Source organism: Cetorhinus maximus, chromosome 3 (assembly GCF_964194155.1).
Source record: "Cetorhinus maximus chromosome 3, sCetMax3.hap1.1, whole genome shotgun sequence".
NCBI lineage: Eukaryota > Metazoa > Chordata > Chondrichthyes > Lamniformes > Cetorhinidae > Cetorhinus > Cetorhinus maximus.
In genome coordinates this window covers 58,904,920-58,919,583 of record NC_135881.1, presented here as the reverse complement: position 1 = coordinate 58,919,583, position 14,664 = coordinate 58,904,920, and the positions used below count along the sequence as shown (strand labels likewise).

General features: G+C 47.4%; 1 protein-coding gene across 3 annotated transcripts in view; it reads left to right on the top strand.

Annotated features, from left to right (window-relative positions):
* adam22 (ADAM metallopeptidase domain 22) overlaps positions 1 to 14,664 on the top strand; it is a 493,639-nt gene that overhangs the window by 238,868 nt on the left and 240,107 nt on the right. The window lies entirely within an intron of this gene.

Here is a 14,664-nt window from a genome sequence, read left to right as displayed (position 1 = left end):
AAATGTAGTGGCCCCGTACTTAACACATCCATCATTAACCCTTTACAGCAGAGGATTAGGTTCTAAGAACAGATGTACTTGCTGCCATTTGTTCTGTTTCTAGCCACATCAGAAGCATGTCCTCTTATCCTACCCCGAGTATCTATTTCATATCTCGAAATCTACATCTATTCCTTTCCTACTTCAAAAAACCTAAATCATATTCCCACTGAGCCTATTTTTTTCTCCTTAATGAACAAGATAAACTGGCCGTATCCTTCTATGTGATCTAAGTATGAGATACTATCCTAGCTTTACTCCTCTACATCCTCTTCAGAATCTCAATACCCATCGCCAAGTGCAAAACCCAAAACTAGTCAAAATGGGGATGAAATCCATATTGGTTGATCATGCAAATGGGTGGTAGTAAATTGGAAACCAGTTTAACATTCCAGCCAATTTTAGTTTTCATTAGAGTCAGTGGAAAAGAAAATGGGGTGGAGTATTGGATGGACTGCCAATTCCCTATTGCCTCAGCCCCAAAACTGGAACTTGGCAAAATTCTTTCCTCTCAAAATATTTTAATAATTGTTCATTACTTTCTACATTTTAATGATGATTAACCAATACCATTCGATGGCCCAAGCATTCCTAATCTGTCTTCATGCCTTTAAATCAGGTTATTATGAAAATAAAATACTGCAGATGCTAAAAATCAGAAATAAGAACAGAGAATGCTGCAAATATTCAGGCAGCATCTGTAGCCCGAGAAACAGAGTCAATGGCCAAAATTTTCCAGCCCCTCACGCCAGCAGGATCTTCCTGTCCCGCCGATGTAAATGGAGATTTCAATGGCACACTGGCCCCTCCACGGGGTGGTGGGGGTGGGGGTTGGAAAATTCCGGCCAATGTTTCAGATCGATGACCTTTCATCAAAACTGAAAAATGTTATAGATGTAATGGATTTTAAGCAAGTAAAAAGGGAGGGAAAGGTGAGAAGGGGAAAAGAGTGGAAGACAGGGAGATTGAATGACAAACAGAATGATGCTGCAAGGCAAAAGGGAATGGTTATGGGACAAGTAAAGTCACAAAAGATAGATCTAAAGGAGGTATAAATTGGGAAATACTGCAGCAAAATCATTACTAAGAGCTCCTGTCTGAAAAAAATAGGGTCAGAGTTTATGATCTGAAATTCCAGAAGGCATTTGATGAAGTGCCACATCAAAGGTTATTGTGGAAAATAAAAGCTCATGGTATAGGGGTGACATATTGGCATGGATAGAAGATTGGCTGGCTAACAGGAAGCAGAGAGTAGGCATAATTGGGTCTTTTTCAGGTTGGCAAGATGTAACGAGTGGTGTGCCACAGGGATCAGTGCTGGGACCTCAACTGTTTACAATTTATATAAATGACTTGGATGAAGGGATTGAAGGGATGGTTGACAAATTTGCTGATGACACAAAGATAGGTAGGAAAGTAAGCTGTGAAGAGGACATAAGGAGGCTACAAAGAGACATAGATAGGTTAAATGACTGGGCAAAGTTCTGGCAAATGGAGTATAATGCCGGAAAATGTGAAATTGTCCATTTTGGCAGGAAGAATAAAAGAGAAGCATATTATCTAAATGGTAAGAGATTGCAGAGCTCTGAGGTGCAGAGCGATCTGGGTCTCCTAGTGCATGAATCACAAAAGGCTAGTATGCAGGTACAGCAAGTAATTAGGAAAGCGAATAGAATGTTATCCTTTATTGGGAGGGGAATTGAATACAAAAGTAGGGAGGTTACGCTTCAGTTGTACAGGACACTAGTGAGACCACATTTGGAGTATTGTGTACAGTATTGGTCACCTTATTTAACGAAGGATGTAAATGCATTGAAAGCAGTCCAGAGAAGGTTTACCAAACTAATACCTGGAATTGGTGGGTTGTCTTATGGTGTAAGGTTGGACAGACTAGGCCTGTATCCGCTGGAGTTTAGAAGAGTAAGAGGCGACTTGATTGAAACCTATAAGAACCTGTGGGGTCTTGACAGGGAGGATGTGGAGAGGATGTTTGCTCTTGTGGAAGAATCTAGAACTAGGGGTCGCTGTTTAAAAATAAGGGGTTGCCCATTTAAAGAGAGGTCAGGCAAAATGTTTTCACTCAGAGGGTTGTGAGTCTTTGGAACTCTGTTCCTGAAAAGTTGATGGAAGCAGAGTGAATATTTTTAAGGCAGATGTAGATAGATTTTTGGTAAGCAAGGGGGTGATAGGTTATTGGCAGTAGGTGGGATGCAGATTTCATGTTACTGTCAGATCAGCTATGATCTTATTAAATGGTGGAGCGGACTCCAGGGGCTGAATGGCCTACTCCTGCTCCTTGTTTGTATGAAATTGTTGAACTCAATTTTGAGTCTGGAAGGCTGTAAAGTCCCTAACTGCACCTAAGTGTCTTCCTCAAGATTACAGTAAGCTTCAATGTAACATTGTAGGAGGCTGAGGACAGAGAGTTCACAGTGGGCGTGGGGTCAATAATTAAAATGGTAGGTGACCAGAAGCTCAGGGTTCCATTTGCAGACTGAAAGAAGGTGTTCTACAAAGTGCTCACCAATTTGCCTTTGGTCTCCCCAGTGTAAAAGAGACCACATTGTGAGCGGTGACTACATTATACTATATTGAAAGAAGTACAAGTAAATCACAGTTTCTCCTTGAAAGGTTTTTGGGGCCCTGGACATGGGAATGGGAAGGTCGGAGTTAAAGGACAGGTGTTGCATCTCCTGAACTTGCACATAAAGGTATGGTGGAAAGGAAATATATGTTGGAATGATTAAGAAGTAGGACAGAGTTTCACAATTAAATATCTTTTTCTTATTTTTTGCTTTTAATTCCTTCTTTTATATTTTTTGTAAAACAATTGGAATGTAAAACACGGAATATAAATCCGTATCAACCAATCCTTGGAAGATTATTGATGAGATAGGAACAAAAGGAGACATTTGGACTGACGTATAATTAATTGTGTGAATAATTGAGTGAGTACCAAGTGGAGGGTCAAGTGAAATATAACACAAATTAATGGTGAATGCAAAAGGCACGGAGAATTGATGGTAAATGTATGAGCAGTGCCTGAAGAATTATGTAGAAAATTAATTATAATCTTTTAATTAAGAGCCAAGCGCAGTGAGATAACATACAATTTTAATGCTTCAAATGTTTTCCCACAGGGCATTTTCATGAGTCCCAAGTATAGTTTAATGCAAGAGCAATACAGTCACATAATCCAGAAATGCCTTTGTCACCATTTAAGCATTTTTAAAAATTATTTCATGGGATATGAGCAATGCTGAAAAGGTCAGTATTTGTCACCCATCGCTAATTTCCTTTGAGAAGATGGTGGTGAGCCCGCTTCTTAAACTGCAGCAAACCATTTAAGTGTCTTTCCATTTGTTCATTTTTCTCCCCTAATTTCATGATTTCCCTACTAATTGTATTTAGTCCTATTTCTGTTTTCTTATTTTCCCATTTCAATAGATGGACATGGGTGAACATGTTCAGAAACTTTTATTGTGAATTTTGTATGTAAACATTGTAAGTAGATTTCAAATTTCTTTGACCCCAAAATGTGTAAATCCACAGATCTAATGTCCCTTTGTGAGATATTTTCTTCTGGTCTTGAGCTAAAAAGAGTGGGGGGCAGAATCATCCCAGTGTTTGCATTAAGTGTGGAAGTGGACGTGAAAAAAGTTGTTTTATGCGCCGGCTGCAATGTTGGGTTTTCATGCCGTATCGTCCCCTTCCCAGTGCCTCATTAATAATGCATTCTCAGGAAACACACCGGATCACTGGGATACGCCCACAGTCATCTCAGGTCTTCAATAATCCAGACGCCATATTTAAAGGGCACCCCTGCACAGAGCTAGCACGGTCTAAGGGATCGAAAGCTGCTGGAAAGTGTTGGCTGCCAAAGGGAAGAAACATGCTGCCCCCAAATTTAGCGACGCCTCCCTCAAGTGCCTACGGGACGCAGTGGAGGTCCGCTGTGAAGTCCTCCCGCTCTGGGCGAAGACCAGCAAACAAGGTGACAAATCCAGCATGGGAGGCAGTGGCAGCGGTGGTCAGCGCCAACGTCCTGCAGTAGAAGACAGCCACCCAGTGCCGAAAGAGGATGAATGATCTCCTCCGTTTCGCCAGGGGAAGTCACTGTCCTCATTATTCTCAACTCACACACTCATAAACCCATCACACACCCACAGGGATCTCAGTCACTGCCAATTCAAGGAACATCACCATCCACTCTCTCACACATGCCTTCATCTGCCCTGAAGATCCTGTCCTCATCCACCCATGGCATCACTCACCACCCACACATGCCAGGCATCCTTCTCATCTGGCCTGGTAGGCGTCTTGCTTACACTCTCTCCATCTGTATTCATGCAGGGGAAGCTGGCACACAACAAAAGGGAGAGGTCGCAGACTGGCAGGTGAATGCCCGACATTAAGGTCCTCACAGGCTTTGAAAATAGAGTCATCCAGCTGGCTGGCGATGATCTGGACTGTTCCTGTGCTGAGGTCGGCGGCGCTCAACCAAGAGAGGATCCAACAGCGCAACCTCCGTCACAAAACCATGCTGTGAGTGAGTTCCCCTGTTCCGCAGTCCCCTGTCATGCACTAATTATCTCTCCTTTCTCTTTCAGGCACATCTGCAAAGCAGCTGAGGAGGACAATGAAAGGGACCCTCGGCTCAAGCCCCGAAGACATCTCAGAAGAAGAATCTGATGACAGCCTAATTGAAGGCCCGTCATAGCACTCACCCAAGCCCTCCACCTACACAGAGACACACACCTCGACAGCAGCTAGTTCTAGAGGAGCCTCAGGTCACAATCTGGTTAGCACATTGCACTGTCTGATCCACAGCAGGCGGCGGCAGGGACTTCCCAGGTTTCCAGCACTCAGAGGACTGCTGGAGGCCAGAAATCTGCTGAGTCTGAATCAGATGCAGTGCCTCTGGACTCGGTCATTCCTCAGTTTCTGGAGCTGCAAAGACAAGCTTGGGAACATCAGAAAGGAATGTCCGCTGCACTCCTCAGATTGCAAGGCATAACAGAGGAGTCCATCCGCCCTAAGTCTGAGGTGATAGTGTTGGCATGTCAACACACCATGGTCAACACTGGTAGGATGGCAGCCGCCGTGCTGCGCTTGGTCCAAGACATTGGCCCTGCACTGCTGCAGGAGCTGCACTCCATCACTGAGGCACTTGCAGGCATCCATCAGTGTCAATGGCGAAGCATCTCGAGCTCACTCCAGCTGCCCTTTCCTCTCAAGGAGTCAGCCAGGGGCCCTTGGGCACCCATAGAGAGGAAGATCAGCAGGTGCACATTCCAGGGCCATCCATCCAGATGACTCTGGGATGATGCGTCATATAAGCTTGCTAGAAAAAGTAGCAAGCCTGAGGATTGGGAGCAGTTTAGAATTCAACAAAGGAGGACCAAGAGATTGATTAAGAGGGGAAAAATAGAGTATGAGAGTAAACTTGCAAGGAACATACGAGTGGACTATAAAAACTTCTTTAAGTATGTAAAAAGATTAGTGAAGACAAATGTAGGTCCCTTTCAGTCTAAAACAGGTAAGTTTATAATGGAGAACAAGGAAATAGCAGAGCAATTAAATAACTGCTTTAGGAAGACTCAAAAACTTCCCAGAAATGCTAGGGAACCAAGAGTCTAGTGAGAGGGAGGAATTGAAGGACATTAGTATTACTAAAACAATAGTGCTGGAGAAATTAATGGGACTGAAAGCTAATAAATCCCCAGGACCTGATCATCTACGTCCCAGGGTACTATAGGAGGTGGCCATGGAAATAATGGATGCATTGGTTGGTATCTTCCAAAACTCTATAGGTTCTGGAACAGTCCTGGCAGATTGGAGGGTGCTAAATGTAACCCCACTATTTAAAAAAGGGAGAAAACAGCGAATTACAAAGCAGTTAGCCTAACATCAGTAGCAGGGAAAATGCTAGAGTCTATTCTAAAGGATGTGATTACAGGGCACTTAAAAAACATCAAAGTGATTAGACAAATCCATCGTGGATTTACGTAAGGGAAATCATGTTTGACAAACGTACTGGAATTTTTTGAGGATGTAACTAGCAGAATAGATAAGGGAAAACCGGTGGATGTCATGCATTTGGATTTTCAGAAAGCTTTTGGTAATGTTTCACTTAAGAGGTTAGTGTGTAAAACTAAAGCACATGGGATTGGGGGTAATATGTTGGCATGGATTGAGAATTGGTTAGCAGACAGGAAGTAGAGAATAGGAATAAATGGGTCTTGTTTGGAGCGGCAGGTGGAGACTAGTGGTATACCGCAGGCATCAGTACTTGTGCCCCAGCTGTTCACTATCTATATCAATGGCCAGAATTTTCCCATTGGCATGCAGGGGCGGGCCCCACACGGTGACGTCGGGTGAGCGTCCCAATGTCATCGCGCGTCATCATGTTATTTAGGTGGGTGGGCGCGCGATGTTCTCTGATGTACGCCCATCATTAATTAATCATGGAGTGAAGGCCCTTGAGGCAGCAATTGACTGCAATTTTTCGGGGCCCGTGTGATCTTCAGGACGTTGCATGGGTGCAACATTTGTATAGACCTCATCCACAGGTGGGATAAGAGGGGTGAGTGGGGTTGCGAATGTTATCTGTCAGATATTTAATTGTCAAATTTACTGATACTTGCCTGTGTGAGCAGGAATACTTCAAAACTCATACCAGCTGCTTGGACAGGAGTAAAAACCTTCAGGCCAGGACTCTACAGTTGAGTCCAACAGTGAGTCCGAGGATGAGCACGCACAGGAGAATGCTGAGGGGATAGACGCTGACCCTGGCATACTCTAGGGAGGCAGAGACACCCGAGAGGCTTTAATCCAAAGAACCTTCAGCTAACATACCACAGATGGACCTTCAACACACGCCAGGGCTGCAGGCTCCATACTTGATACCTGAGTGCTAAATCTGCCTGGATAGTAACATTAGCTAAGGCCCTTGTCAATAAGCAGGCTGTCTATGCCTAGACGTAGTGCCCATAAGCGTAAATTTAAGGCACCTTAGGCACACCATGGGTTTCTCACTGGTGCTTTTATGTTGCCCCATATTAGTTCATTTAAGATTTTGTGTGATGTGCAACATCTTTTTTTTTTGGTTTCTGAAGTTACTTTTGTAATCTCAATAAATTTTGATATGTTACCATACCTCAGGGTGATTCCTTACTTCTGCAGGTGGACAGGAACCCGTGATGTTATGAGTGAGTTGTTTGACATTGAGCTTTATTGACAAGGGCCTTAGCTAATGTTACTCTCCAGGCAGATTTAGCACTCAGATATCAAGTATGGAGCCTGCAGCCCTGGCGTGTGTTGAAGGTCCATTTGTGGTATGTTAGCTGAAGGTTCTTTGGATTAAAGCCTCTCGGGTGGAGAAATGTTGATGTACAAAGTGACCTGTGTGCCCATGTACACCAATCACTGAAAGCAAGCATGCAGATGCTTGCTAACAAGCTAAGAAGGCAAATGGTATGTTGGTCTTCATTGCAAGAGAGCTTCAGTACAGGAGCAAGGATATGTCACTGCAGCTGTACAGGGCCTTGGTGAGACCACACCTGGAGTATTGTGTGCCGTTATGGTCTCCATACCTTAGAAGGGATATTCTTGCCATAGAGGGAGTGCAGCAAAAGTTCACCAGACTTATTCCTGGGATGGCAGGATTGTTGTTTGAGGAGAGATTGGATCGACTAGGCCTGTATTCACTGGAGTTTAGAAGAATGAGAGGGGATCTCATTGAAATGTATAAAATTCTGACAGGGCTGGACAGACTGGATGCAGGGATGATGTTTCCTGGCTGGGGGTTTAGAACAAGGGGTCACAGTCTCAGGATACGGGGTCTTGGCCATTTAGGATTAGGGTGAGGAGAAACCTCTTCACTCAGAGGGTTGTAAAGCTGTGGAATTCTTTACCACAGAAGATTGTGGAGGCCAAGTCACTGAATATATTTAAGAAGGAAATAGATATATTTCTGAACTCTAAAGGCCTCAAGGGGTAATGGGAGAGAGTGGACATATTGTGTCGAGATAGAGGATTAGACATGATCTTATTGAATGGAGGTACAGGCTTGAAGGGCCGAATGACCTGCTCCTGCACCTATTTTCTATGATTGTAGTGGTCGCAGACCAGCTGTACAGTCAGCGAGTGGAAGCCTTTGCAGTTGGCGTAGTTGACTGCTTGTTGCCATGGAGATCTAAGCGCCACATGAGTGCAGTTGATGGCACCCTGCACCTGTGGGAAACCAGAGAGATCTGCGCAAATCCCAGTGCTCTTGCTTCCTGGCTTTCCTGATCCCAGCCAAAATGCACAAAGTTCTGTGCCTTTGCAAAGATGGTGTCCATGACCTCCTGGATACACCTGTACGTGGAGGCTTGCGAGATCCCACACAGGTCACCTGTGGGGCCCTGGAAGGAAGTACTGGTGTAAAAATTGAGCACTGTGGTTACTTTCACGGCCACTGGCAGCGGGTGTCCACCATGCCCCCGTGATGCTAAATCCCGCAGGAGGTGGCATATGTGACTGACCAGTACCCTAGACATGCACAGTTTTCAGTGACACTGGTTCTCAGTCACCTGCAGGGATAGCAAGCGCCATCCTTAGACCCTGGATCTAGCAAGGTGCCTACGAGTGACGGCTCCCTGTGGATCCTCAGCTGCATGCACAGCAGGCCCTGCCGCCCCTTCAACTTGAGGGAGGTGCTTCTCCTTTTGTCAAGCCAGGCGCCTCCACCTCACTCTTCTTCTCTGCTCCTGTAAGCCATCCAGCATACTACTAAATCACCAGGCTCCATGATTCTGATGTTCTCCTCTTGCTGGATCAACGAGAGAGACACATGGGTTAGCATATGTGTCTTAAGAACCTCGCTTGGTTAAGTCTGAAGGCCCCTTCACATATGCAGGAGAGTGCGAGAGTGCTGGCCACCACTAGGATGGGCAGTGTGTAGTGCACTTCGTGGCTGTCCGAAACCCCACCACCTCTGCCCCACTCCACTTGACCGATTGGCAGGAACTTTGGCCACTAGACTGCATGCTGTGCTCTCAGCCCAGGCACAGGCATTCTCCTAACCCACACTGCAAGGCTGCGCTGTTAGCTTGAACCATGAGGGATACTGGTGCAAATTTTAATAAAGACATTACAGAGGTCTGTGAGCATCTCCACCAGTGACTGCGCCATGGCCACCTTTCGCAAAGGGGGTTGTACAACTTGCTCAGTTGATCAGTTGCTCTGCTGCCCCCTAAAACATACATTTATTTGCAGTCTGCGCCCGTGGGGCAAAACGTTCTGGAGCATTTGGTGACTCTTTCATCCTTTGCGTTGTTTGAGGGGGCAGTTAAGCTTCAGAGGCCCGACTCCAAGCATGTGAATGGCGCTGCAGCTGAATGGTCTCAGCTGCGGAAAAATGCTCACTTTTGATAAGCTTTTCCCAAATGCGTGGCCACTGCCTCACCCTCCCTCACCCTCCCCAACCACCCCTCCAGACGTGTGCTTGTGTACTTCCTTCAGTCTGTGCTGCCCTGCCCCCCACCACGCTCCCCCCTCCCCCATTCTGTTATATAAAAGCAAAATACTGCAAATGCTGGAAATCCGAAACAAAAACAGAAAATGCTGGAAAAGCTCAGCAGGTCTGACAGCATCTGTGGAGAGAGAAAAACAAAGTTAACATTTCGAGTCTGCATGACCCTTCTTTAGAGCAGCTCTGAATAAGGGTCATACAGACTCGAAATGTTAACATTGTTTTTCTCTCTCCACAGATGCTGTCACACCTGCTGAGTTTTTTCAGCATTTTCTGTTTTTGTTCCCCCTCCCCTGAGCTGATGACCCCTGTCCCAGCCTCACCCGCACTGGAGTCCTTGCCCTGGCACCGCACTGAAAACCAGCCAGGAAAAAGAGATTTGCCTGTGTCCCACCCCCCTCGAGTGCGTGGTGCCTCTTCCTTGATGTCCTACAGGTGATGCTCGTGAGCGCTGCGCAAATTTGTGTGCACTCACCTCCGAATTCCCCTTGAAGTTAACGTCATCAGGCGTATGCCTTTTAAAGGCAGTGATGAAGCATGCCGTTCTGAAGTCACACTGATGTGGGTGGTAAATTTGATGTGGGGGATGATTCTGTTGAGCAGGGCTTATAATAAGATGCTAAATTATTGAAATTAGGTTCCTGATGTGTAGCGGTGGGAAACGTGGCCCGCCATTGACAGGCGGAGCAGACGGTCACAAACAGGAAGAATTCGGAAGAATATTCCATGCCCTTTGGTGCCGGGCGCCATGGCGGGCGTTGGCGGACAATATGGCGGGAAGGCCAAAAATCAGTTTCACAAAGTCATGAAACCAGTTTGCAATTGTCCACTTCGCCCGTCAATGGCGGGCCCCCTTTCCTGCAGCCAGATGCCAGGAACTTCATTTCACTGCATCTGCATATCATTATAAGCCCTGCTCATCAGAATCACCCCCCTACGTCAAATTTACCACCCAGGCTGGCGGGAAAATACGCTGGTGCAGAACACGTCTTGACGAGAGCGACCTGCAGAAGTCGGAACTTACCGTCAGGGCCTTGCTCATATCGTGGACATCCGAGGAGCAGAAAATGCTGGATCCCTACAGCAACCAAACCCTGGGGAAACACATGCGTTGCATGCTGGGTGGCTTTATGTGGACATGGCTCTGCCGCAAAGCAGCTCACGGAAGGTGGAAGGTCACCATTGAGGGTTTGCTTCGATACATCAGCGTTTTGGCCATGGTCTGGATGATCGTTGAGGGGGTGGAGAGGAAGATCCTGCTGTGAGTGGGAGAGGAAGGCCTAGATTTGACTGGGAGAGGAAGTGGGAGAACAATGGTGTTGGGGGATGTGAGGTTGTTGCGGGGTAACAATGCTGTCGAGGGTGTTGAGGTTGGGAGGGGGGACGATGGTGTTTGGTGGGGTGAGGTTCAGAAGCGGGGGAGAGAGTATGGTGGAGGAGGGTGTAACAGGGGAGAATGTGGCAATTGAGGAGGAAGGTGGAAAGGAAGGAGTTGGGGAGGGGGGGCAGAGTCTGGGGGAGGAAGGAGTTTGCAGCGGGGATAAAGGCCGGGGGAGGAAGGAGTAAGAGTGGAGGAAGAAGTAAGGGGTGGGAATGTCCAGGTGAACGTGCAAAGGGGGATGTATGATGACTGCCTCCCGGGGAGCAAAATGAGGGTGGACGTGGTAGGAGGGAATAGAGAAGAGAAAGAGAGGGCAGAGTGAGTGAGTAGGGTCGGGGGGGTTGCGGGGTGAGAGTGTGACGGTAGCGATATAAGGTACAGTGAGTGGTTGTTGGGAACTCAGAAGCAGGCATGAATCCTGGAGGTGGGAAGGAAGTGTTCGGGGAGGTCAATGTGGATGGGGGTGGGATTTTCAGGAAGGCACATGCATGTTCACCTGGACATCCTGGAAAGAAAAGGGTTCGGGTTGCTGATGGTGGGGAGGTGATTCAGGGGGGTCAACAGTTATGGGTAAAGGACGGGGTTGCTAAAGACATACTTCACCAGTACCTTTTTGTAAAATCAAAAGTGATGAGTGTGTTGGGCGGGAACAGGTGCTGCATGGGAGTGTGATCAGTGAGTGAGTGGAGATGCAGCTGAGCTCAGATGGTCACAGAAAGAGAACCCCCACAGGCAGCATTGAAAATGCTCAGATCGTTGAGATGAGTGTGATGGAGGAAGGATCCACGTGTGGGAGAATTCTTGCAAGAGGCTCCGAAAGGCACTGCCACACACATGCTTCTCCCTCCAGAAATCACTTGTGGTCCGGCTGCATGCAGCTGAACTGCTAGTGGGGGTGAGGAGGGTTGGAGGGGGGTGGGGTGTGTTTGTGTGTGTGTGTGTGTGTGTGTGTGTGGGGCGGAGTGTTAGGGGAAGGACACCTAGTGAAGCCTGTGAATGAAGCTGAAACACAAAATTGCGCACCATTCAGTGAAAGTTAATATATTTTCAGATTATAAAGTGACAAAATGTGTTCTCCTGTGCAACCACTTGTGGTCAGAAATTCTTAACTTTTCTAGGCCTACGAGTTCTTCTAGGTGCTGCCCTGACATCCGCAGCAGGGGTGAAGACAGCTTGTGCAATGGTTGGCTCTATTGCCAATGATGACTTTGGCGTGCGTCCTCTGGAGAGCCGAGGCCTTGGCTTGCTTTTCGCTGTCCTCCTGTGGGCCAGCTGCTCCCTCTGTGGTGACAGAGGACGAGGGTTGAAGGGAATCACATGCAAAGGGGAATCAGAGGGAGTGGACAGCCTCTGAGATTCCTGAGTGGATGACCCAGGGGTGTCTACCTGTCACTCCTCCCTCCTTCAGACGCTCAGGCGCCATGGCCTGAGTCGTTGAGGGGAAGGAGCACTTGGAGGGTCACTGAGGTGCCCCGTTTCTTTTTCTAATTCATTCTCGGGATGTGGGCTTCACTGGCTGGGCCAGATTTTATTGCCCATCCCTAATTGCCCTCGAGAAGGTGATGGTGAGCTGCCTTCTTGAACCGCTGCAGTCCGTGTGGTGTAGGTACACCCACAGTGCTGTTGGGAAGGGAGTTCCAGGATTTTTACCCAGTGACAGTGAAGGAATGGTGATATATTTCCAAATTAGGATGGTGAGTGACTTGGAGGGGAACTTCCAGGTGGTGGTGTTCCCATCTATCTGCTGCCCTTATCCTTCTAGATGGTAGTGCTCGTGGGTTTGGAAGGTGCTTTTGAAGGAGCCTTAGTGAATTCCTGCAGTGCATCGTGTAGATGGTACACACTGCTGCTACTGTGCGTCGATGGTGGAGGGAGTGAATGTTTGTGGATGTGGTGCCAATCAAGCGGGCTGCTTTGTCCTGGATAGTGACAAGCTTCTTGAGTATTGTGGGAGCTGCACTCATCCAGGTAAGTGGGGAGTATTCCACTACACACCTGACTTGTGCCTTGTAGATGGTGGGCAGACTTTGGGGAGTCAGGAGGTGAGTTACTCGTTGCACGATTCCTAGCCGCTGACCTCCCCTTGTAACCACAGTATTTATATGGCCAGCTCTGTTCAGTTTCTGGTCAATGGTAACCCCCAGGATGTTGATAGTGGGGGATGCAGTGAAGGTAATACCATTGAACATCAAAGGGCGATGGTTGGATTCTCTCTTGTTGGAGATGGTCATTGCCTGACACTTGTGTGGCGTGAATGTTACTTGCCACATATCAGCCCAAGCCCGGATATTGTCCAGGTCTTGCTGCATTTGGGCATGGACTGCTTCAGTATCTGAGGAGCTGCAAATGGTGCTGAACATTGTGCAATCATCAGCGAACATCCCCACTTCTGACCTTATGATGGAAGGAAGGTCATTGATGAAGCAGCTGAAGATGGTTGGGCCGAGGAAACTACCCTGAGGAACTCCTGCATTAACGTCCTGGAGTTGAGAGGACTGACCTCCAACAACCACAACCATCTTCCTTTGTGCTAGGTATGACTCCAGCCAGCGGAGAGTTTCCCCCCTGATTCCCATTGACTCCAGTCTTGCTAGGGCTCCTTGATGCCACACTCGGTCAAATGCTGCCTTGATGTCAAGGGCAGTCACTCTCATCTCACCTCGGGAGTTCAGCTGTTTGGTCCATGTTTGAACCAAGGCTGTAATGAGGTCAGGAGCTGAATGGCCCTGGCAGAACCCAACTGGGCATCAGTGAGCAGGTTATTTCTGAGCAAGTGCCACTTGATAGCACTGTTGATGACCCCTTCCATTACTTTACTGATGACCAAGAGTAGACTGATGGGGTGGTAATTAGCTTGGTTGGATTTGCCCTGCTTTTTGTGTGCAGGACATACCTGAGCAGTTTTCCACATAGCTGGGTAAATGCCAGTGTTGTAGCTGTACTGGAACAGCTTGGCTAGGGGCATGGCAAGTTCTGGAGCACAAGTCTTCAGTACTATTGCCGGAATATTGTCAGGGCCCATAGCCTTTGCAGTATCCAGTGCCTTCAGCCCCATTTCTTGATATCACGTGGAGTGAATCGAATTGGCTGAAGACTGGCATCTGTGATGCTGGAGACCTCTGGAGGAGGCCGAGATGGATCATCCACTTGGCACTTCTGGCTGAAGATTGTTGCGAATGCACTGATGCTCTGGGCTCCTCCATCATTGAGGATGGGGGTATTTATAGAGCAGCCTCCTCCAGTGAGTTGTTGAATTGTCCGCCACCATTCACGACTGGATGTGGCAGGACTGTAGAGCTTAGATCTGATCCATTGGTTGTGAAATCACTTAGCTCTCTCTATCACTTGTTGGTTATGTTGTTTGGCATGCAAGTAGTCCTGTGTTATAGCTTCACCACGTTGACGCCTCTGTTTAGATATGCCTGGTGCTGATCCTGGCATGCCCCCCTGCACGCTTCATTGAACCAGGGTTGATCCCCTGGCTTGATGGTAATGGTAGAGTGGGGGATATGCCGGGCCATGAGGTTACAGATTGTGGTTGTGTACAATTCTGCTGCTGCTGATAGCCTCAGCACCTCATTGATGCCCAATCTTGAGTTGCTAAATCTGTTCGAAATCTATCCCGTTTAGCATGGTGATAGTGCCACACAACACAATGGAGGGTACCCTCAATGTGAAGGCAGGACTTCGTCTCCACAACAACTGTGCAGTGTTCACTCCCACCGAT